We start from the raw sequence: 23,344 nt of genomic DNA, 5'->3' as shown, positions 1-23,344 counted from the left end.
ACCTGTTGAATGTGCTCTTTAAAAAGACTTTGTATGTTCCATTGTTCAGTGAATTATTCTATAAATTTCAGGTATGTCCTGCTGGTTGATATTTTATTCACATCTTTTATATCCTTAGTAATTTTCTGCAGAAATTTCAACTATAATGTGGATTTGTCTCATTTTGTTTGCAGATTTTTTGCAGTTTTTGCTTCATAGATTTATGAATCTCTGGTACTAGGTTCACAGGGATTCAGAATTGACACTTTTATTTTTATGAAATTCCCCTTCTCATCTTTCTCAATATTCCTGGTTGTGAGGACTTCTCTGTATATTTTCCCATTCTCTTACTGTTGGACTATCTGTAACTCCATATTTAAAATGCACTTCCTCCAGATGATATAAAATTGGATTTAGCTCTTAAATCCAGTGTAATATTCTTTGGCTTTTTTTAAGAAAGTTTAGAGCATTTATAATTAATCTAATGATTTACATGGTTGTTTCTAAGTGTACCATCCAGCTATTTGTTTTCAATTTGTCCCATATGTATACTTTTTTGAGTTTTATGGTTTTATTAACACGAATACAATGTGCACACAAGCTGCCTCTTCATTTTCTTCGCTGTGCAGCCTGGCATTGGGATTGGTGACTGACAGCCGGCTAGGCTGCTCTTTCCACAATGGCTCTGTGGTTCTTAGAGGAGACGATGTGAGAAATCACAGCCCAGTAATATATGTTCCAGATCAGCAGCATTTCAAGCTCCTTGACATTGTGGACAGAGACTTTCAGAAGTCACTGGTCAGCAAGTGCTTTGTTTTCTTGTTGTTCCAGTAACCAAAGTTGGACATCAAAATCTGGCCCCTGAATCTCCTGCACACCCTATTGTCATGCCCCTGGGCTTCTGCCAGTTCTTAATTATGACATATCGGTCTGACTGGTGCTGGATGGATTTGTTGGTTCTCTTTTTGATCTTTGGCTTCATGAGAGGTCTGAGGGTGGCCATGATGCTGAGGAGGACGTGTCCCATATATTTTTTGCTCTCCGTCCCTGCATTTTTTATGACTATTTAAATATTTTCAATATTCAATTTTTCTTTACTATGGTCTTACTAGCTATAACTTTTACGTTTATGCAGTAGGAGCTCTAGGGTTTGCAATATGCATCTTATCACAGTCTTTCTTCAAGTAATATTATGCCTCTTGAGTTTTAATGTAAGAAATGTATAACAGTATATTTCTATTATGCCCTCCTCTTATTTATACTTTTATTGTCAAATAATCTACATCTTCATATGTCATAAACCCCACAAATATATTATTTTATAATTTAAACAATAAAATACACTTTAAAGAAATTTTAAAATGAAGGAATTTTTAAAAAATTTACCTACATAGTGACTATTCACAGTATTTTTTATTTCTTAGTAAAACTCTGGTTTACTCTTTCTTCAGCCTGAAGAAATTTACTATAAATTTTCTTCTTGTGCAGATCTTTGGGTGATGAGTTCTCCAAGGTTTTCTTTTCCTGAACATATTTTTATTTTAGCTTCATTTCTGAAGAATATTTTTTCTGGATATAGAATTTTAGGTTGACAGACCTTTTTTCAACATTTTAAAGATGTTGTTCCAAAATATTCTGGTTTGCATTGTTTCTGATAAAAAGTCAACAACTTTCTTATGGTTATTCCCCTGCATTTAATTTCTCTGACTGCTTTTAAAATTTTCTCTTTAACAATGATTTTATAAAATTTGAATTATGTGCCTTTGCTTTTCTTTTTCTTGATTAGAATTTTTTGAGCTTCTAGGACATGCAGCCTTATAATTTTGAACAAATTTGGAAAATATTAGCCATTATTTATTCAATTACTGTAAACCTCCTTCCTGGAACTCTAGTAACACTATTGTTAGAGTTCTTAGTACCATCCCATATTTCACCAAAGGTAAATATATCTGTATGGATAATTTCTATTGTTATGTCTTTAAGCTCACTGATATTTTTTCTGTGGTGTTTAATCTGCACATAACGTATTTTGGGTTCTAGACATTCTATTTTGTTCCTTTTAATATATGGAATTTCTTCCTCACTATGTTCATGTTTACATCAACCCTTGAATGATCTGGACATTTCCCTTTTCCCAGTGCTGAGGCACCTGAATTAAAGTTCAGGGGTCACCTAGGTAAAGTACAGGGGAATTACTGTTATACATTTGTCACAGTGAAAAATGATCTTTCATCATAGGCCTCTCTTCCAGTCAATGGGTTCATGGTCTGAGAATCAGATCACATCTGGAATCTAGGGGGAAAAAATTGTGGGCAGCTTTTTAATGGGCAGCTTCCCTCTGCCTCCTTATCATTTATTTTTATTTATTTTGATTGTACATATTATGCAAAATGCTTGCTTGCTGCATATTCAGATTTCTGTAAGGACTAACATATCCTGTTAACCATTTCTATATCTCACTGTGAGTCAAGCTTCCTCATCTGCCACACAGATCTTGTTGCTCGTTGTGATCATTGCACTTACCTTGCTTTTGATTGCTAAGCACTACCATCTCCTCTTTGTTATTTTGAGATGCAATCAAATTAATTGCTATCAGGATTCCCAGTCCTAAAACAGCATCTTTTACTGTCATTCATAGCCTAGAGAGAACAGCCATCCCTGAGCTCCTAAACAATTTTTGTTCCCCTTTCACCAGTTACTTGCTTAGTACTGTCACCTGGCATGTCCTCTAGGCCTTCGCATGAAATACTGTCAGCTGTTTATCCAGCTTTATGTAATATATCCTACCTACCTCTCTTTCGGAATCTTGGAATCCTTTTTCCATCATCAGCCCTGATAACTCCGACATTCCTACCTAATTTATTTTGTGTCACTATTTTTTTTTACATGTTTCTAATAGCTATCCTAGGAGAGAATAGCATGATCTCCCACTGTAGATGCCAGAGTGTTAAATTCTATTTCACAGGACTATCTCCCATATTGATAAACTCCCCCATCCCCAACTTTCTTTTTTGTTCTGTTCCCCTTCATTCAGCATCCTCAACATATACAATCCTGTGCATCTACTCTTGTCTCCTCATGGTATATTGGTACATATTAGCCAAATCCTGCAGCAATGGCAGCACATAGTTTTCCTCATTCCTTAGCAAGCCTAATAGTTCTCCATATGGATGTTCTGGGATTTGTGCTGGTACTATCTTAGATCGGGTTTCCTGAAAATGGGGATTTTTAATGGGAAAGTTAATGGACAATGCTCTTAGGAAGTTCACCTGGAAGAATGTGAGAAAGGCAGAATCTGGCAGAAGGAGAAGCTGAATCACAATGTACAGTTGAACCTCGAACAATGAGAGAGTTGTTGAACAACCCTCCACACAGTTGAAGATCTGAGTATAACTTATAATTGGCCCTCCTTCTATGTGGTTCCTCCTTATACACAGTTCTGCATCCATGGATTCAGCAACTGCAGATCGTATAGTACTGTAGTACAGTAATGACCTATTTCTGGATCTCAGTGCTGGTTACACAGTATGTTTAGTTTAAGAAAATCCACTGTGTTTTAAATGAACAATAGATGGAAATTAATGCAGCATATTGTAATTCAGTGAGTTTTTTTATGGGTTAGAGGTTTAGAAAAAAGTTTTTAAAAATCTTTATTAAAAGATACTTTTCAGAGCCAATTGTTTTCAGAAAAAAAAGTTTTCTCAAATGAAAATAAAGATGAAAAGGCAAAACTTTAAATACTCTAAAAAATTTCCCCAGAGTTGGATTTTTTCAGTTTATATAATGCAATCTGCTTAAGCTGATCTATTCTAAACAGTCTTTCACCACTGTGACAGTCCAAAGTTAACAACTTTTATTTATATATGTAAGGTCCTTCCAGGGTACATTTGAATCATCAAAGACAGACAAAGATGTGTTTAATTTCATTGAAGTCTATTTGGTTAAATTTTCTCTCTTTGAACATCAGTAGAGCCATGTGTGATATCTAATGGAAAATATTTCAGATTATTTGCTTAGATGGTCATGTGTGAGTCTATCGTCTATTATTTATATTTTAAAGTCATTTAATTTTAGAACTATATAATTTTGTTCTCTATTTTCTTCCTTCCTTCTTAGGTGTACACCTAATACATAGATGGATTACAAAAGTATAGGAACTAGAATGTTTATAACATCACTGTTTATAATAGGCCAAAACTGCCAACTACACTATTAATGCCTATCAATACTAGAATGGATAAATAAACTGTGGTATATGTCCATAATCATAGTATGTAACAATGAGAATCAAAATCAAAATCCACGTACAACAATATAAATGAAACTCACAGACATATCAATTGAAAGAAGTTCAATTATTCATGAAATACTCATGAATTCAATGTTCAATTATTCATGGCTGAATAATATTCTGATGTGTATGTGTGTGTATCACAATTTGTTTATCCATTTAGCTGTCAACACTTAGGTTGTTTCCATGTCTTGACTATGAAATAATGCTGCAATGACCATGACACTGCAGATGTCTCTTCAACATAATGATTTTGTTCTCTTTGGATATACACCCAGAAATGGAATTGCTGGATCATATGGCAGTTCTGTTTTTAATTACTTGAGGAACCTCCAAACTGTTTTTCATAGTGGCTATATTAAAACACTTCCTGATGTGAAATTCCTATACACTAGCAATGAAAGATCAGAAAGAGAAATTAAGGAAACAATCCCATTTACCATTGCAACAAAAAGAATAAAATACCCAGGAATAAATACCTAAGGAGGCAAAAGACCTGTACTCAGAAAACTATAAGATACTGATGAAAGAAATCAAAAATGACACAAACAGAAGGAGAGATATACCATGTTCTTGGATTGGAAGAATCAATATTGTGATAATAACTATACTACTAAAAGCAATCTACAGATTCAATGCAATCCCTATCAAATTATCAGTGGCATTTTTCACAGAATTAGAACAGAAAATTTTACAGTTTGTATGGAAACACAAAAGTCCCCAAATAGCCAAAGCAATCTTGAAAAAGAAGAAACGGAGCTGGAGGAATCAGGCTCCCTGACTTCAGACTATACTATAAAGCTACAGTAATCAAGACAGTATGGTACTGGCATAAAAACAGAAATATACATCAGTGGAACAGGATAGAAAGCCCAGAGATAAACCCACGCACTTATGGTCACCTTATCTATGAAAAAGGAGGCAAGAATATACAATGGAGAAAAGACAATCTTTTCAACAAGTGGTGCTGGGAAAACTGGACAGCTACATGTAAAAGAATGAAATTACAACACTCCCTAACACCATACACACAAAAAAACTCAAAATGGATTAAAGACCTAAATGTAAGGCCGGACACTATAAAACACTTACAGGAAAACATAGGCAGAACACTCTGACATAAATCACAGAAGATGTTTTCTGACCCACCTCCTACAGTAATGAAAATAAAAATAAAGAAATGGGACCTAATTAAACTTAAAAGCTTTTGCACAGCAAAGAAAACCATAAACAAGACAAAAAGACAACCCTCAGAATGGCAGAAAATATTTGTAAACAAAGCAACTGACAAGGGATTAATCTCCAAAATACACAAACAGCTCACGCAGCTCAAAATCAAAACAACAAACAACCCAATCAAAAAATGGGCAGAAGGCTGAAATAGACATTTCTCCAAAGAAGACATACAGATGGCCAACAAACACATGAAAAGATGCTCAACATCACTAATTATTAGAGAAATGCAAATCAAAACCAAAATGATGTATCACCTCACACCAGTCAGAATGGCCATCATCAAAAAATCTACAAACAATTAATGCTGGAGAGGGTGTGGAGAAAAGGGAACCCTCCTACACTGTTGGTGGGAATGTAAATTGATACAGCCACTATGGAGAACAGTATGGAGGTGCCTTAAAAAACTAAAAATAGAACTACCATATGAACCAGCAATCCCTCTCCTGGGCATATACCCAAAGAAAACCATAATTCCAAAAGATACATGCACCCCAATGTTCACTGCAGCACTATTTACAATAGCCAGGACATGGAAGCAACCTAAATGTCCATCAACAGAGGAATGGATAAAGAAGATGTGGTAAATATAGACAATGGAATATTACTCAGCCATAAAAAGGAACAAAACTGTGCCATTTGCAGAGACGTGGATGGACCTAGAGACTGTCATGCAGAGTGGGGTAAGTCGGAAAGAAAAAAACAAATATCATATGTTAACATATATATGTGGAATATAGAAAAATGGGACAGATGAACCTATTTGCAAAGCAGAAATAGAGACACAGATGTAGAGAACAAACGTATGGACACCAAGGGGGGAGAGGGGAGTGGGATGGATTGGGAGATTGGGATTGACATATGTACACTACTATGTATGAAGTAGATGGCTGGTGAGGGCCTACTGTATAGCACGGGGTGGGGGGAAAGAAGGTACAATCTGTTTGCAGGACATATATTAAGTTAACCTTAAAAATGCATTCCAATATACATTAGGTGCAGACAAATACTGTTTGATTCCACTTACACAAGGTACCTAGAATAGTCAACTTCATAGAGTCAGAAAGTACATTGGTAGATACCAGGGACCGGGAGGTGGGGGGGGGTGGGGGAGGGGGAATGGGGAGTTAGTGTTTAATGGGGACAGAGTTTCAGTTTAGGCAGGTGAAAAATTCAGGAGATGGATGACGGTGAGAGCTGCACAACAATGTGAATGTACTTAGTGCCACTGAACTGTATGGTTAAATAGGGTTAAAATAGTATGTTTTATACTACGTGACTTTACCACAATAAAAAAACATTAAAAAAATTAAAACAAATGTTAGATTTGTTACTTCTCAGTATTGCTGTAAAACCTGCCTAACAAATACTATCGTCTATTTGTTGAATGCAATTGATATTTGCCTAGGAAAGCTGATGTGTCCGAAATAACAATATTATAGCCAGAGTATTCAGTGTTTACCTTTCCCACATATCTTAAGTAAGAAACTTAAGTTCAGGGAAGTGAAACAATTTGAGGGAATAATGGAATTAGTAAAAAGTAAAACAGATCTGTCTCATTTGAAGTTTTAATATTTACTCTATACCATCTCTCCAAAAGAAAAGAAACTGTATGTAGAAGCCATGTGGGTTTTTCTGTTTATATCCCACCACCCAACCAAATAAGTTATTAACATACCATATTCCAATAACAAAGAAACATGTTCCTGCAATTACCCTAATATGGGCATCAGAGCCACTATCTGAGCTAAAATCTATCGGACTTAAGAGGCCAGCATCACTCCTGTAACACGTTAAGTAGCTTCCTGGGGAGTGGAGGTTGAAGAAGTAATGATCCTCTGAGAGGAGGTATCTGGAATATGCTTGTGTCTGAACTTACCCACATTTATATGTGACATTCCAGAGTCACACCATCATAGCTCTTCTCCTTAAATCAGAGAAGTTGTCAAACTATACAGAGAGTCATTGTTGAAGTTACTTTTTAGTCCATATAAAATTACTTAGTGTTTGTCCAACAAACGAAAAACTAAACAAAGCAAACAAACAAAAAGCAAAAACAACTGAAATAAAAGTTTTTTTAAAATGTTTCATTGATAAAAGTCAAGTTCCTGGAAACAAATTTTGGTAAAAATCTATGCCTTCTCCCATGAAATGATTCACAACAAAATAAAACGAGAAGCATTGAAAAAGATAATCAGGAAATAGCAAAAATAAAATACATAAAATGACACAGGAAAATCACAAACCTTTCAACATCGTCTATAGATAAGCAGTTCTTTTTCTCTTCTCAACAAAAATTAAGAAACATTAATACTGCATCACATCAAGTTTAAATTCTAATTTCTGAGGTTAACAGAAATGTTTGCAAATGTTTATAGCTAATGAACTAACATAAATGAACCAGTATCCTAATAGTTTTCATTTATTAAACCAGGCTGATCAAAATCAGAAAAAGTAAACACAATGAGCTATGTGCTGTAGACATTGCAAATATTAAGCGCATTATTAAAGTTCTCTTTGATAATCTTTTCTAAAATTAATTTCAAAACCTTTTCTCAAGCCAGAGTCTATGCACTAACAGACAAAGCAACCCATGTATGATTTTCTTATTGTTTTGAATTTCTATTCCAGCTTTTCTCTTTCCTCTGGAACTGATAAGAAAAAGTGTAAGTACAAAGAGGTTGAGCAGAGCAAACTAAGCACATGCACATAAAAAACACCCATTAACGTATGTTGACACACAAGTTGCCCATAGGCAGTATCTTTTAATGGTTCTTAATTTTGTTGCTTCCTACGTTGATGGACTTAGAGATTCTCATACTAGGTGAAGTAAGTCAGAAAGAAAAAGACAAATACCATATGATATCACTTATATGTGGAATCTAAAATATGACACAAATGAACCTATCAACAAAACAGAAACAGACCCACAGACATAGAGCAGACTTGTGGTTGCAAAGAGGGAGGAGGGTGGGGAGGGATGGATTGGGAGTTTGGGGTTAGTAGATGTAAACTATTATATATAAAATGGATAAACAACAAGGTTCTACTGTATAGCACAGGGAACTATACTGAATACTCTTCAGGCAACAGAAGTACTAGCTAGATTGGAGACAGGGTTGGGCACGAAAGCAAGCAGAGTCAGAGCACATTTAGGTGTTTGAATTTTGTGCTTAAAATATTTTAAGCAGGATTACTCCAGAGAAATGTTTACATCATGGAAAGATCACTCTGCTCCATAATTGAGAATTGATTGTACGTGGGCAGGGGTAACAGATAGAAACCTATTGGGAAAAATTGAGACCAGAAGTAATGCAGAGGAAATGTTGAAGAGAGGGTAATTTGGAGATTTTTTTTAAAATTAACTTTTATTGGCGTATAGTTGATTTACAATGTTGTGTAGTTTCTGCTGTACAGCAAAGTGAATCAGTTATACATATACATATAGTCACTCTTTTTTAGAGTCTTTTCCCATATAGGGCATTACAGAGTATCGAGTAGAGGTCCCTATGCTATACATAGGTTCTTATCAGTTACCTATTTTTAGAAATGGAGTCAATAGGTCTTTTTGATTAATAGGATGTACGAGAAGAACGACAGAAATAACCCCCATATTTCTGGCTTGAGAATCTAGGTTATGGTGGGCCATTCATCAAAATAAGGAATAGTGGGAGAAGATCAGCTTTTGGAGGGAACACGATTTCAATTTTGGGCAAACTGCCTACAGTAAGCGAAGTGAAGCTACGGCTGGAGATGCCAAACAGACAGCTATGGCTCTACAACTCTGAAAGTTTGGTTTCAACTCTCAGGCAGAGCAAGAAAATCTCTCTGTAACTCAAGCCTAAATCTCCAACGCAGTCCCGTCACCAGCCCCTTGCACTCTTAGCCCTTTGTCCACATCTGCCTTTTGACGTTGTACCCCTTAATTCTGGGGCTCACCGAAACCCGGAAAGGCTAGCCTCCAGGGCGCTGAAAGATAAGAAAGCCCTTGTAATAAGAAAGGTCACTCCTAGGCTTTGAGCCAGGACCTTGCTCCGCCCCCGCGCTGCCTCCAACCAGGGGGGTGCGTGGCCTGGAGGCGGGGCCCTCTTCTCCCGGAGGGTTGGTGCCCCTGTCACCCCGCCCCCTGCTCCCTACAAAGGCGCGTGTACCCGTGACGCTATCCTAGCACCAGGCCAACGGCGAGTTTCTTTGCTTACTGGGCACAAGGAAGTCCGCGGGCATTCCGAATGCAGACTCGAATCAAGGTGTAAAAGTGAGCCTTGGGCATGGCCATCAACGGTAAGCCAGTGAGACAACTCAGTAAACTGTGGTCTCCACGCTCCCGGTCGCTTCCGCGAAGGGTGTAGCTACGGCGACTGAGCAGCGCCAAACTTCTTCAAACGAAATCTCACGAGGGAACCGAGCAAGGTGAGTATCGGCTCCGTCGCCAAGCTCCACCTGGCACAAGCACCCAGATCTTCATGCGGGGTATTTGCTTCAGTCTTGCGTTGTCATCTTTCCAATAATCCCGTTCTTCTGTTTACAGAAAGAAAAAAAAAACTGCAAAAAGAATAAAAGAAAAAAAAGGTTGTGTGCGTTATTCTTACTTTAAGAAATGTCAGTGCAAAATCAACCCAACTGTGATCTTCCATGAGGTGTGCTCAGCCACAGGCCCACAAGAGCGAGAATGAAGGCTTTCTCAGCCATTGCTGGGAAGCTAATACACCACTTCCCAGACTCACAGCTGGGCTCTGGCTAGTCACAGAGTGAGGTGTATGATACACTGCCAAAGAGGGTTGCTTTATTCGTGTACACTGTTCTCTAATGCTCTTAGCTTGTTCTCATGTCCTCGTTCTTGTGGGGGGAGCCAGAAGAAGAGACTTAAAGGTACCAGTTAAAGGTGAGTGGTGGCGTCTAGTATCCAGCTGCAAGGAGAACAGTGTCTTCACTAGACCACCTGTGGCATGATTGGGGCGTGGTTCCTGGCTGCAGAGCCCCCGACCTCACTCACTGGCTCTCATAGTAATTCTGTCAGCTGTCACTGAGCTGCAGCTGGTTTGAGATTGCAGCTGTGCAGGGTGATTGAGCACATATAGACCACAGTAGCCAAGTTTAATACGAAAATGGATTCATTTGGGAACCAACACAGGCTTTCCAGGAACTCATACTGCATAAGTCAGAATCAAACCTTGGACGGAGATAGAATTTTTTTTCCTGGAATCACAAGATGTTCTCTAGGGGACCCTATCCTGTAAAGGCAGCTGTAATTTGCATGAACTTAAGACTCATTAATTTATCCCATACACACTACTAAATATAAAATAGATAACCAACAAGGACCTACTGTATAGCACAGAGAACTATACTCAATATTTTCTAATAACCTATAAGGGAAAAGAATCTAAAAAAAATAGATATATGTGTCTGTATAACTGAATCACTTTGCTGTACACCTGAAACTAACACAACATTGTAAATCAACTGTACTTCAATTTAAAAAAAAAGATCCATTGATAGCACCAGGAAGGAAACACCTCAGACCTGGCTTTTCCTCAAGCTCAGTTTAGTAGGTAGCAATCTAATGGATTTTTTGCTAATTGTTTTTCTCTTTTATCTTGTTTCTTAGCCTTGGATAGATGACCCAGTTTGGACTTAATGCAGCAAGAAAATATCTGCAGGAAAAAAATCGTTTTTAAATGCATCTTTCAGAGTAGGAAAGTTTATGTCCATGTGGCCTTACTGGACCTCTGAAGCACCCACCATCTTGGTGGTGACAGTAGCTACAGCACAGCTGGAGAAAGCTTGGGTTTCTGCAAGAGGAGCGCATGAAAGCACAACTAACCTCTCTACAGAAGATTTTTCCCAGTAGAGTTTAGGTTCACAGACCCTGGCCAACCAGCACAGTATGACTAGTAACCTGACAGGCTTAAACAAGAACTTTTCTCTTTCCTCCATCCCACAGATAATCCTAAATAAATTGGCTGGCAACTGCAGTACAGGTCTGGATTGTGCTGGAATCTGGGAATGTCATTTTTGCTTATGATAACTGCTGCTAGTGTTTTTCTAGCAGTGAGGCTGCTACTACACTGACCTTCTGTATGCGGTGCTCTTTGTTTTTTGTTTGTTTGTTTTTTCAGCAATAGAAACATCAATGGTTTAATGGATGGGTGATCTTGCACATCTGAAGCAAGGTCCTGGAGCTACATCCCACCATGTGCTGCGGACAGTGGGCAGGATATGTTAGCAGTCTTTGCTCTGCTGTGCTCTTTGGAAAAGTAAGACACATGAGAGTATTGCAGCTGGGTTAGGCCTACTTTGGAGGTTAGAGGAGTTACGTCCATTTCTAGTATAACAGGGCAAGATATGGTGATAGCACTAAGTGGTGGACAGTGTATTAAAGTTAAGTTTTTAATAAAAGCAGGACCATGTTTTCCATTTTAAACTTATCTCTTGGTACTTGCCTGGCTGTCCAGTGGTTGAGATTCCGCACTTTCACTGCAAGGGGCACGGGATCAATCCCTGGTCAGGGAACTAAGATCCCACATGCAGTGAGATGCAGCCAAAAGTTAAAAAAAAACAAAAAACAAAAAAACTTACCTCTTGTGCACTCAGAACCCTATGCAGGAGGTAAGATCTGAACATTCATGCATTCAGCCTTTACTTATTAAGGGTGCTATGAGTCAGGCACTCTTCTTGGCCTAAGAACAGAATGGACAAGGTCCCTGCACTTACAGATCTTACATTCTGGAGAAGGGAGAGGATAAACAGCAAAGGAAGAAATGATTTCCTCTCATTGCAAGTGCTAAGGAAAAATTGTATCAATTTATCAAACAGAGCGCATTACGTTCTAGGCAACTTGTTCATGGTTTACAAATATTAACTCATAACACCCTAAAAAGTAAGTGCATAATTATCCTCAGTTTTAGATGGGAAACCTAAAGCGCAAAAAGGTGAAGTAATTTAGCTAGCATGGAGTAAAGAGAGGATTCAAACCCCAGTGGTAGAACTCTGTTGCCTGAAACAAGGTAACAGGATTCAAAAGAGATAGAAAGTTGAGACAGAGGAGGGAAGTACTAATTTAGAGAGGGCATCCAGGAAAGGCTTATGAGCAGATGAATTTTGAGCTGAGACTTGAAAGTTGAGAAGAAACGGTCAAGCAAGGATTGTGACGGAACTCTCCAAGCAGCATGAACAGCACATGCAAAGGCCCTGTGGGGAGAACACCGTCACACCTCCTGGCACAAGAGGAGGTCACAGAGGGAGGCAGGGACCGGATTGTGTGGAATCTTGGAGGCCACAGTGGAAAGTATGGATTTTATTCTAGTTATAATGGGGAGCGCGTCAGAAGCGGGGGAGTAAAATGATCCGTTGTGCAAAACTACATATTCCCCTCTGTGCACTTATAAGAATGTAAATGCGTAGAGAAAAGCCCAGGAGAACATACCACCTGATTAGGTAGTTAGTTCTGGGCATGATTTGGGACCATGGCAATGATCAAGGGGACTTTGGCTTTTTCCGGTTTTTACCTGAAAAGCTACTTGTGTAATTATACAAATGAATAACTTCTAAAAACAATTTAAGCTCCATAAAATCCCATATGTTGTGTAGCTTAAAACCCTCTCAGTTACAAGCAGCTGCATCAGTCTGAATTAAACACAATATCTGTGGAGCTTGTGAACTCTGCTTCAGACACAAACCTGAATTACAGGATGTATATCTCCCTTAGAGAAACCGCAAGCAGTCGTGTGTATCGTGCAGTGAGCAAAACCTCTTAGGGAGAAGTTGGTAAGACTGAAAAGAGGCACAGTAAGTAAAGCTGATTGTGAGGCTGAGAAAACCCAAATAGGAAGTAAGAACTTGATAAATGAACTTGTTTACAAAATAGAAAGAGACTCACAGACAGAGAAAACAAAACTTATGGTTACCAAGGTGGGTGGGGGGATAAATTAGGAGTTGAGATGAACAGATACACGCTACTGTATATAAAATAGATAAATAACAAGGACCTACTGTATAGCACAGGAAAGTATATTCAATATCCTGTAATAATCTATGATGGAAAAGAATTTGAAAAATAGATAGATATGTATAACTGAATCACTTTGCTATACACCTGAAACACAACATTGTAAATTAACTATACTTGAATTATTTAAAAGGGTTAAAAAAAAAAAAGAGTAAGAACTTGGCTGGTTTCTCCCAGTGGGAAGCAATTGATAATTCTATGCATTGTCTAAACTATGAAAACCAGTTTTAGTATATAGGGAGCTACAGCCAGTTTTAGTATACAGTGAGCTATTGCCAGTTTTGTCTTTCTTTGTAGAATATACCTGATGAAATGTGCTTTAAGAGTAACCCAGATTATCCTGGACACCTACTCCCATGACAGTTGAGCCACTTGGGATTTACTACCCACTTTCACATCTCATTGCTTTCAATCTTCCTCCTTCCTGTTCACAACCTCTCACTCATCACATGGCTTATTTCCTGCTACGTGACTCTTCACCTCAGCTCCTTGCATTCTGCTTGGAGACTTTAGAAGCCCTGTGCATGATCCAGCCAATGCCCTGCTTCCTAGTTGCTTAATGCCCTGGCTTCCAGTGACTTTTTTATCCAGTCAACTTTGGCAACTTTTTGCTATAGTCACACCCTGGACACGTTCGTTACCAGTTACCACTTTGGCAATCTCACATCCAAACCTTTCCAGCTCAAGTACTCCCGCTGCAGAATCCTTCCCTATCATGGCAACTTCCAACGTGTCCCTCCGTGTCTCTCTGGACACCCAGAGCCTCTTTCTGTCTTCCTCTCTGTCTTGCTTAGACACCATGACTCATCATTAGAATCCACAACCTTGCTTCTCTTTTCCTCCTAGAAAACTTTTTACTCCTAGAAAACTTTGAGATTTTCCAGCTTAAAATGTTCTCTAATTTCCATGATCATTTCTTTCTGGATGCATGAGTTATTTACAGGTATATTTCTTCATATCAAATATATGGGGATTTCCTAGTAATCTTTTTGTTGTTGATTTTGAGCTGAATGCCTTATTATCAGAGAACATACTCTGATTTCAATCCTTTTAAACATATTGGGGTTGGCTTTATGACCCAATTTTAGTAAAATTTGATTCAATTTTAGAAAAGATTCCATGTATATTTGAAAAGAATGTGTAATTTGCAGTCTGGGGCTCAGGCTTCTATACATGGCTATTAGGTTAAGTTTGCAGATCATATTATTCAAGCTTTTTATATCCTTACTGATATTTTGCCTGCTTGTTCTATCAGTTACTGAGAAAAATGTGTATAAAATACCCCATTATGACTGTAGACTGTGAGGAAAGCCTAATGATTTAACACAGATTAGTGGAAAATATAGAATGAGAAAATGCAAGGAAAAGTTCTGGAAAGAGTGATACAAGTTATTTTTACTTGGAAGTGACACCTCGATTTTTTTTTTAATGAATTTATTTATTATTTATTTATTTCATTTGTTTGTTTTTGGCTGCGTTGGGTCTTTGTTGCTGCGTGCAGGCTTTCTCTAGTTGTGGCGAGCGGGGGCTACTCTTCGCTGCAGTGCCTGGGCTTCTGATTGCAGTGGCTTCTCTTGTTGCAGAGCAGGGGCTCTAGGTGCGCGGGCTTCAGTAGTTGTGGTGCACGGGCTCAGTTGCTCTGCAGCCTGTGGGATCTTCCCGGACCAGGGAATCGAACCCATGTCCCCTGCACTGGCAGGTGGATTCTTAACCACTGTGCCACCAGGGAGGTCCGACACCTCGATTTTAATCCCATCTTCTTCTCTTTCTATCTTCATAGACTTGGATAAATTTTTTAACTGCCCATAATCTCCTCCTAAAAGATATCATTTAAGTGCCTAGTAAGTAGTAAATGCTCAGTAAAATTTAATTTTCTTCCTTTTATGCAGAGGAACTGAAGGTTTACTCTAGAACAACACAGAGACTATAACTGTAGTCACCTGTAGTCACAGGTGGTTGGATATATTTATGCTTACCCGTGGGTAGAGTCCCTGGCGTGAACCATAGGTTCAGTACTTTCCATCTAATTCTCAGTATTAAAGAATCTCTCCAACATTTGTATATGACAGGTGGCTTAACAAGTTTATTCGTTATCTGTCATTACACAACAAATTACTACAAAACCTAGACAGTTTAAAATCACAAACATTTGTTTATTATTTCAGTTTCTATGAGTCATAAATCTGGGCCTGGTTTAACAGGGTACCTCCAACTCAGAGTTTCTCAAAATGTCTCTCACAAGGCTGTAATCAAGGTGTCGACTGGCATCAGTCATCTCAAGGCCCATTTGGGGGAGGCTCCACTCTGAGCCCACTCCTGTGGCCACGGGCAAGCCTCCGGTCTTTGCTGGCTATTGGCTGGAGACATGAGTTCCTCGCCACGTGGGCCTCTCCAGAAAGCTCCTCACAACTTGGCAGTTGTCCTCACAGAGTGAGCAAATGAGAGAGCAAGAGAAGGCACCTAGACAGAAGCCATAGCCTCTTTTTTTTTTTTTTTTTAATAGACTTCATTTTTTAGAGCAGTTTTAGGTTCACAACAAAATAGAGCAAAAAGTACAGAGGGTTCTTATATAACCCCTTCCCTGACACATGTACAACTACGCACACCGTGGACATCCCCCGCCAGAGTGGTAAATTTGTTACAAGATGAGCCTATATTGACACAACATTATCACCCAAAGTCCACGTTTAGGTATGGTACATTTTATTGGTTTTGACAAATGTATAATGACATGTATCCTCCATTATTGTACCATACAGAATAGTGTCACTGCCTTAAAAATCCTCTGTGCTCTGCCTGTTCATCCCTCCCTCTTCCTAACCCCTGGCAACCACAGATCTTTTTACTGTCTTCATTTTTTTTTTCTTTTTTGTCCTTTCCAGAATGTCATATAGTAGGAATTATACAGTGGGGAGTCTTTTCAGATTGGTTTCTCTCACTTAGAACATGCACTTAAGTTTCCTCCATGTCTTTTCATGGCTTGATAGCTCACTTCTTTTTAGCACTAAATAATATTCCATAGTCTGGATGTACCACAGTTTATTTACCGTTCCATCTGCTGAAGGACATCTTGGTTACTTCCAAGTTTTGGCACGCCATAGTCTTTTTGTAACCTAATCTTAGAAATAACATCCCATTACTTCTGTGGAATGCAGTTCATTGGAAGCAAATCAATAAATCCAGCCTGCACTCAAAAGGGAGAGATTACACAAGGGTGTGAATATCAAGATGGGGGAGGGAGGATCACAGAAGCTATCTTGGAGGTTCCCTACCACACCAGAGAAGATGAGTGTTTACAGCTACCTTGACCATGCCCAACCAGCCACATCAGTGAAAGGATGCCCTTTATAGAGTCTGTGCCTGGAAAGAGTCTACTCTCGTTTCATTGTAGCGTAATTTACCAGAGTACTAAGACTACTGAGCAACACAAATGGATGCTCTTTTTGCTTTTTGAGAATGATCCTAAAGCAATGCACAGCACTATAAAATTTGCTGCCAGCTCGTTTTACTACAAAAATAGAATCTACTTCTGGCACATTCTCTTGTACAGCTGCCCATTCCATTCCAGTTTTTAAACAAGAGAGAGACCTCCCAATTACACTGTGCCATTTATCCCACTCCTCCCTGTACTGCAGAGTGGAGTATAGAATAGAGGCCAAAATATCTGATAAATAAAATAATTCCAGGATTACTGCACATATTATATCACATATATTTACTTATACTTCTGTACAGAAATGACAATGAGCTGAATAGACGGTTTTACAAACTTGGCATCCACTTGAGAAATGTTTGGATGTAATGTTAAAGTGCAATGTGCAAAATTTAAAATAAAGAATATTTATTAACACTCAGAGTAAAATACGTATATATGTGATATCATGTTATATACAAATTGATAAAATATCACTGGAATGGATATATGAATTCAGATTCTACATTTTTTTTTTGTAGGGAAACGTTATACTATTTACCCTCAAGTGGAATGGAAGGGTGACATCTGGTGCTTTTTCTCATCTGCAGATTCTAAAATCCCCATACTAGTCCAACATTTGGGGAAAAAGTATTTGTGAAACCATCTCTCGGTGGGAACAGTGGATCTACATGCTTATTTACAACTTTTAACAGATGAATCCCTTAACTCTCTGAGAGATGTGTCCAAATGTAGCATGGAACCTCTGCTCTTTGCCGTATTGGATAGTTACATCCAACCTGAATATGTTAAACAATTTGGTGATTTCTGCCTCAGGTGGAAACACGAAGGTCCACGATAGTTAGAAAACAGTGGCACCACGTCGCCACAAGAGGGAGTAAAGAGCCACAAAAACATCTCATTCAGTATGTTTAGGGCTAGGCTCTAGCATTTTGGAGAAAACAGAACTTTTGCTGTTTCTATTCCCCCCACACTCTCACCTCTTCTAATAATCCAGAGACTTTCTTCTGGCCAAAGGCAGGCCCAATACCTGCAGATCTCTCTGTAGAGATGAAGAAAATAGAACCGGGAGCAGCTTACTTCTCCTGTGCTGTCCCAGGCTGACTTTCCAGAGGAATGCTCCCAGATACCGATTCACACAGAAGTGGGTTCCTGTCTCATGGTTGAAGACACCCTTCAGTGCCTGTCTCTGCTCTCTGATTCACCACCCAGGCCCAAATATCTGGTTTATGAGAATACATGCAATGTTCAGTGATTCAAGTAGTTTTGTTTTTTTAATTTATTTACTTACTTATTTATTTATGGCTGTGTTGGGTCTTCGTTTCTGTGCGAGGGCTTTCTCTAGTTGTGGCAACTGGGGGCCACTCTTCATCGCGGTGCGCGGGCCTCTCATTATCGCGGCCTCTCTTGTTGCGGAGCACAGGCTCCAGACGCGCAGGCTCAGTAATTGTGGCTCGTGGGCCTAGTTGCTCCGCGGCATGTGGGATCTTCCCAGACCAGGGCTCGAACCCGTGTCCCCTGCATTGGCAGGCAGATTCTCAACCACCGCGCCACCAGGGAAGCCCCTCAAGTAGTTCTTGAATTAACTTGCCACAGCACTAAAGTAACTAGGTAATATAGTGGCCAATGAGTAACTTTGAAAGGCCACCAGTAAGCGCTCAATAAGCAGAGAAAGGTCAGACTTTGAGCCTAAGAAAACGCACCTTTCTTGGAATGACATAAATAGAAATCCTCAGTTATAATCCACAATCATTGCTGAGTCCTTTGTGCCTGGGGAAGTTCTAAAACTCCGAGCCCCATAAATGGTAACACATTATACCCAATTAACCATACAGGGTGTTTGGGGATTTTTTTCATTGTTAGCACAGCCTGGGGAAAAAAAAATGAATAGAGCTGAATAAGATAGCTTTCCCTCATCAGAGTTCGTCAGACGCTGCAGGCAGAATGTCAGGCAAAAAATACAGGGAAGAGTAAATACAATGGGAGATACCTTATGACTGTGACCACAGAAATGTGATTCCTTGAGTCCTGACTGATGCTTACTAATCCTGTTTGGATTCAACAGAACAGGTTTCAAAACTACGATTTAAAACTTTTCTTGAAAATAAATTATCAAATCACTGCCGCAAGAGTTCCCTCTTTTACTAGATTTCTATGATAACTCTTCTCCAAAGAGTTCAAAGTGTTGTACTGAATAGAAATGTGAATTTTTTCAAAACACTGTCAGAGGCAAAGCTTAATCTAGTCACGGTGCTGGGAGAAAGGTTGGGAGATGGGAAAAACCATAACCAAGATGTCTTAAAGACTGAAGATGACTCCAGATGGCTGAAGAAAGAGCAATGGCGAAACCTTTTGGCCTGAAAACATTCAGCTAGCTAAAGGAATGAGAATACAGCCATGGCCCTGTACAACAGCAATCTTGAAAGCTTGGGGGTGCTAATTGCAACTCGGGAGACACGTCACAACTTGAATCTTGGAATCTTCCCACAGACTTCAGATCCAGAACGTTTCATGATACAATCCCAAAACTCCTCTCCCTAACACTTCTCTGCTATGAACACTGGTCCCTCTTCTACAATGCTCATTTATTATGAAGAAATATATGCCTCCAACTCACCACATACTTGTATTCCTGCCATTGTATCAGTGTTCCTTCCCAGCTTTAGATCTGCTCAAGTCAACAAGATTTTACAGTTGGGCCCCAAAAGCTCAGAAACGCCTGAGAAGCAGGCCAGCCTGGTACACAGGCCAAGTCTCTAAGTCAAGCTCTCTCTCAGAAGCCTCAGCAAAGGAACGTGAAGTCCCGGTGGCTTGTCATGATCCCTCTCTGCAGTCAGGGGAATATGAAGCTTTGATTGGTCAGACCTGGGTCACAGGCCATGTTTAGAGCTGGGGGTGAAATTAGATCTACATTGAGAGTAGGAGAAGAGTAGATTCCCAGTTAATGTGAGAAGCTATTAGAAATAGAGTAAATGGGGACTTCCCTGGTGGCACAGTGGATAAGACTCTACGCTCCCAATCCAGGGGGCCTGGGTTCGATCCCTGGTCAGGGAACTAGATCTCACATGCATGCCACAACTAAGAGTTTGCATGTCACAACTAAGGAGCCTGCCTGCTGCACCTAAGGAGGCAGCCTGCTGCAACTAAGACCTGGTGTAACCAAATAAATAAATAATTTTTTTTTTTTTTTTTTTTAAAAAAGAAAGAAATAGTGTAAATGAATTCGGGGCAGCCAAGAAGTAACATGTGTCTACCTCCACCACTTTTCAGGCCTTCCCTCTCTATCATATCCTGCACAGGCCCATTTGGCTTCCAGGGAACCTTGGATGTCTGAATCTAGTGCAGATGGAGCCCTTGGTGTTGTGCAGTGTGGTGGCCCTGACTATTCACAACCACACACCAGGTCATTGCTGTGTGAGGAGGATCATTAGTATCCATTTGCTCAATACTGTTTCAGTCTCTGCTCATACCTTTTGTTAATTGCTATTGTCACCAAATCACCCCCCCACCATACACACACACACACACACACACACACACACACACACATCACAGGGAGACAAGCCAAGCCAATGATAACATCTGACAGCAACAAAAATGACCTCAGATAACAGGCATCATGGTGATAGGGGAAACTTCAAGGATGGTCAGGGTGATGGAGGGTGTTCATTACCACTGTTTTAAATTCATCTTAGAACAAGGCATGTCATCTGTACAAAATTCATGTAAAATAAATCATTTGTTTCAAATAAACATCTCTGTTCCCTCCTTTCAGCATTGTATTTAAAAAAAATAAATTAAAAGAGTCGATACTTTTTACCCACATGTGGTTCCCATATTAGCCACATGTAATCAAATCAATTATTGAGTAGTTCACTAGGAAAGAGTGATTGTCCTTCCACAGTGAGACATCTTCTCCCAATTTTCAGAGCAGCAAGCAGATATAACGAGAATATAACAATTCTTCCAGGAAAGACATTCTTTTTCCTCAGAGTGATCCAGTTCTGCCCCCACAGTGTGTCATTTGCCCCTGGAACATCCCACTATCAGCCTTTTGGATGATCCTGGGGGTACTGACTCCTAGGAACTAGGTCTCCTGATGCTCTCAGACCTACCGTGAAAAAATGTGGGCTCAGGAACTGAAGGGTGAGGACTCCCATCCTGCTAGGCTGGAGAGCGCACAGGCAAGGAGCAGTGTGTGTGGTTAAAAGGGCAGCTACCACCCCAGCTCCACCACATACCAACTGTGTGCCCTTTAACAGTCCTTTCTTTCTGAGCCTGAGTTTTCTCACCTGTAAAATGGTGATAAGAGTTCCTACCCTCTAGAGTTGTGATGGAGACATGATGGTCCACAGAGAGAGTTTAGCATAGTGCCAGGCACATGGTACTAAATAAAGATTGGTTTTGATTAGGGTTTTGATTTGTGTTATCTTTTTTTTTTCTCATTTTGTTTTTAAGTGCCCAGGAGGTAAAGCTTGGCCTGAACTCTTACTTCCATCAGGAGGACTGTCATTGACAACTTACAGCAACCTTAAACAAGAGGAACTCAGTTAGATAACTTGGTCCTTCACTAAATATAAGAAAACAACCAGTACTTAGATTTCCCTTTGCTTACCAACTTGGAAGAGCTAGCAAACAAATTTTAGTCAGCCTAAGGAATGTTTAAAAACCCTAATATCCTCTTTCTAGAGAGTTTGTCCTTCTAGTTTACATTATTTTGACTCAGTTCTGGCTCAAAGATATAATATGACGCATCACACAATCCAAAAAGGAAAAGGTCAGAGCATTGTTAAGAGTGATAGCTTCTACTTAGTGAGGATATACTAGACATCCTGCTATGAATGTTTTATGTGCCTTAGTGATTATTTGAGATAGGCACTGGATATGCCCATTATATAGATGAGGAAACTGAGAAATGAAATGAAAGAAAAGAAGTTTCAAAGAAATGAAATCACATTCCCAAGCTTCAACTACAAAGCTTGTTTTCTTAACCTTAGGCCACTTTGCAGTCTTCCAAAATACTTTCAGTGATTGAAAATGCTTAAAAATAATAAACCTTAATTTGAATCAATATATTCTCATGATACTTTAGGACAGACTTCAATTCTGAGTTCTAGCTGGTCTGTCTCCACTGACCAGGTCAGGTGCCAACTAGTCTGTTTCTAGGCAAAGTTTCCCGGCACTAAGTTTTCTTAGGTTCCCTCTCCCTTCTCTAAAAGAGCAAGAACTTTCCACAGGGAATATAAAACCAACCTAGAAATCATCTTGTATCAATCAGAACTCTTTCAGTTACAGTAAAGAAACTTGACTCACACTGGCTTAAGCAAAAAAATTAAATGTATTGGCTCCTGAAACTGGAGAAGTCCAGGGGAAGGCGACTGCAGGTGAGGCTGGAAGTACTGCCTCAGATGATAGCATCAGGACTCACCTTCTCTCCATCTCTCCATCCCTCCACTTTCCAGGTTCCTTTCTTTCTCAGGCTGCCTCTCTCCTCAAGGAAGCACATTGGCTGTCAGAAGCTCCAGACTCATAGCCTCATAGTTTCAAGTCCAGGGGGAAGACAGAAGAATTCTTTCCTTGTATCTCTAGCAAAAGTCATAGGATGATTTACAGTTGAGCCTGATTGCACAGCTGCATTACATGTTCATTCTTGAATCAATCACTGGCACAAAGGGGAGGCCATGCTCTGATTGACCAGACCCAGGTCATGTGTCCAACTGTCATCAGAGTTACCATCTGCATCTGGATAGAGAGCTGGAGAGAGGTGGCACTGCTGTCCTACAGAGAAACCAGGATGTTGTTAACGACAGAAAGAGAATGGATGCTGAGCAACAAAATGTAAATGACCACAACGTAAACGATGTTAGGTCCTAATACCCTATGAGCCTAGGGACTCAACTACACATACTCTTAACTAAACTCTGGGCCCATGAGTGACAACATGACGTAACATTAGAAATCAGAACAATTCCTAAAATCACGGCCAGATAACGATTGCCAACCTACGGGCAGAGGTCCTAAGTTCGGGCAAAATATAGATTTAAAGAGTTAATATAAAGCATCTCTCACTCAACAATTAAGTTATGCCAGAGTCAATACCTGTGAATCCAGAGCAATGTAACAAGTATCAATCATCCCTCTTTCCCCACATTCACTTTGCCATGACCTTGGAAATTCCAGGATTTAAAATAAAGGAGCCATAACAGAGACTAAAGGAGCCAGAGGCAAGCAGGCTCAGAAGCTTTCAGCTTATGCTGAAGAGCTAACACAGGAGAAAGGTTCTTCTCAGATGGTGTCCATATGGTTTACATACAGTGTACATGGAATTTGTATCAAATCTACAGCCAGGGACAAGGGTGATGCAGAAGGAACAAACCAGTCACCTTTCTTAGAGCTGGGA

General features: G+C 39.5%; 1 long non-coding RNA gene across 1 annotated transcript; it reads right to left on the bottom strand.

Annotated features, from left to right (window-relative positions):
* Positions 1-7,569: 7,569 nt before the first annotated feature.
* LOC130707269 (uncharacterized) lies at positions 7,570-18,550 on the bottom strand. Its single transcript, XR_009007168.1, has 2 exons — positions 18,236-18,550; positions 7,570-10,045 (listed from the first exon to the last, which is right to left on the bottom strand). It is a non-coding gene; the product is annotated as an uncharacterized LOC130707269 (long non-coding RNA).
* Between the last annotated feature and the right edge of the window lie 4,794 nt (positions 18,551-23,344).

Source organism: Balaenoptera acutorostrata, chromosome 2 (assembly GCF_949987535.1).
Source record: "Balaenoptera acutorostrata chromosome 2, mBalAcu1.1, whole genome shotgun sequence".
Lineage (NCBI taxonomy): Eukaryota > Metazoa > Chordata > Mammalia > Artiodactyla > Balaenopteridae > Balaenoptera > Balaenoptera acutorostrata.
This window is presented reverse-complemented; position numbering and strand designations above follow the sequence as displayed.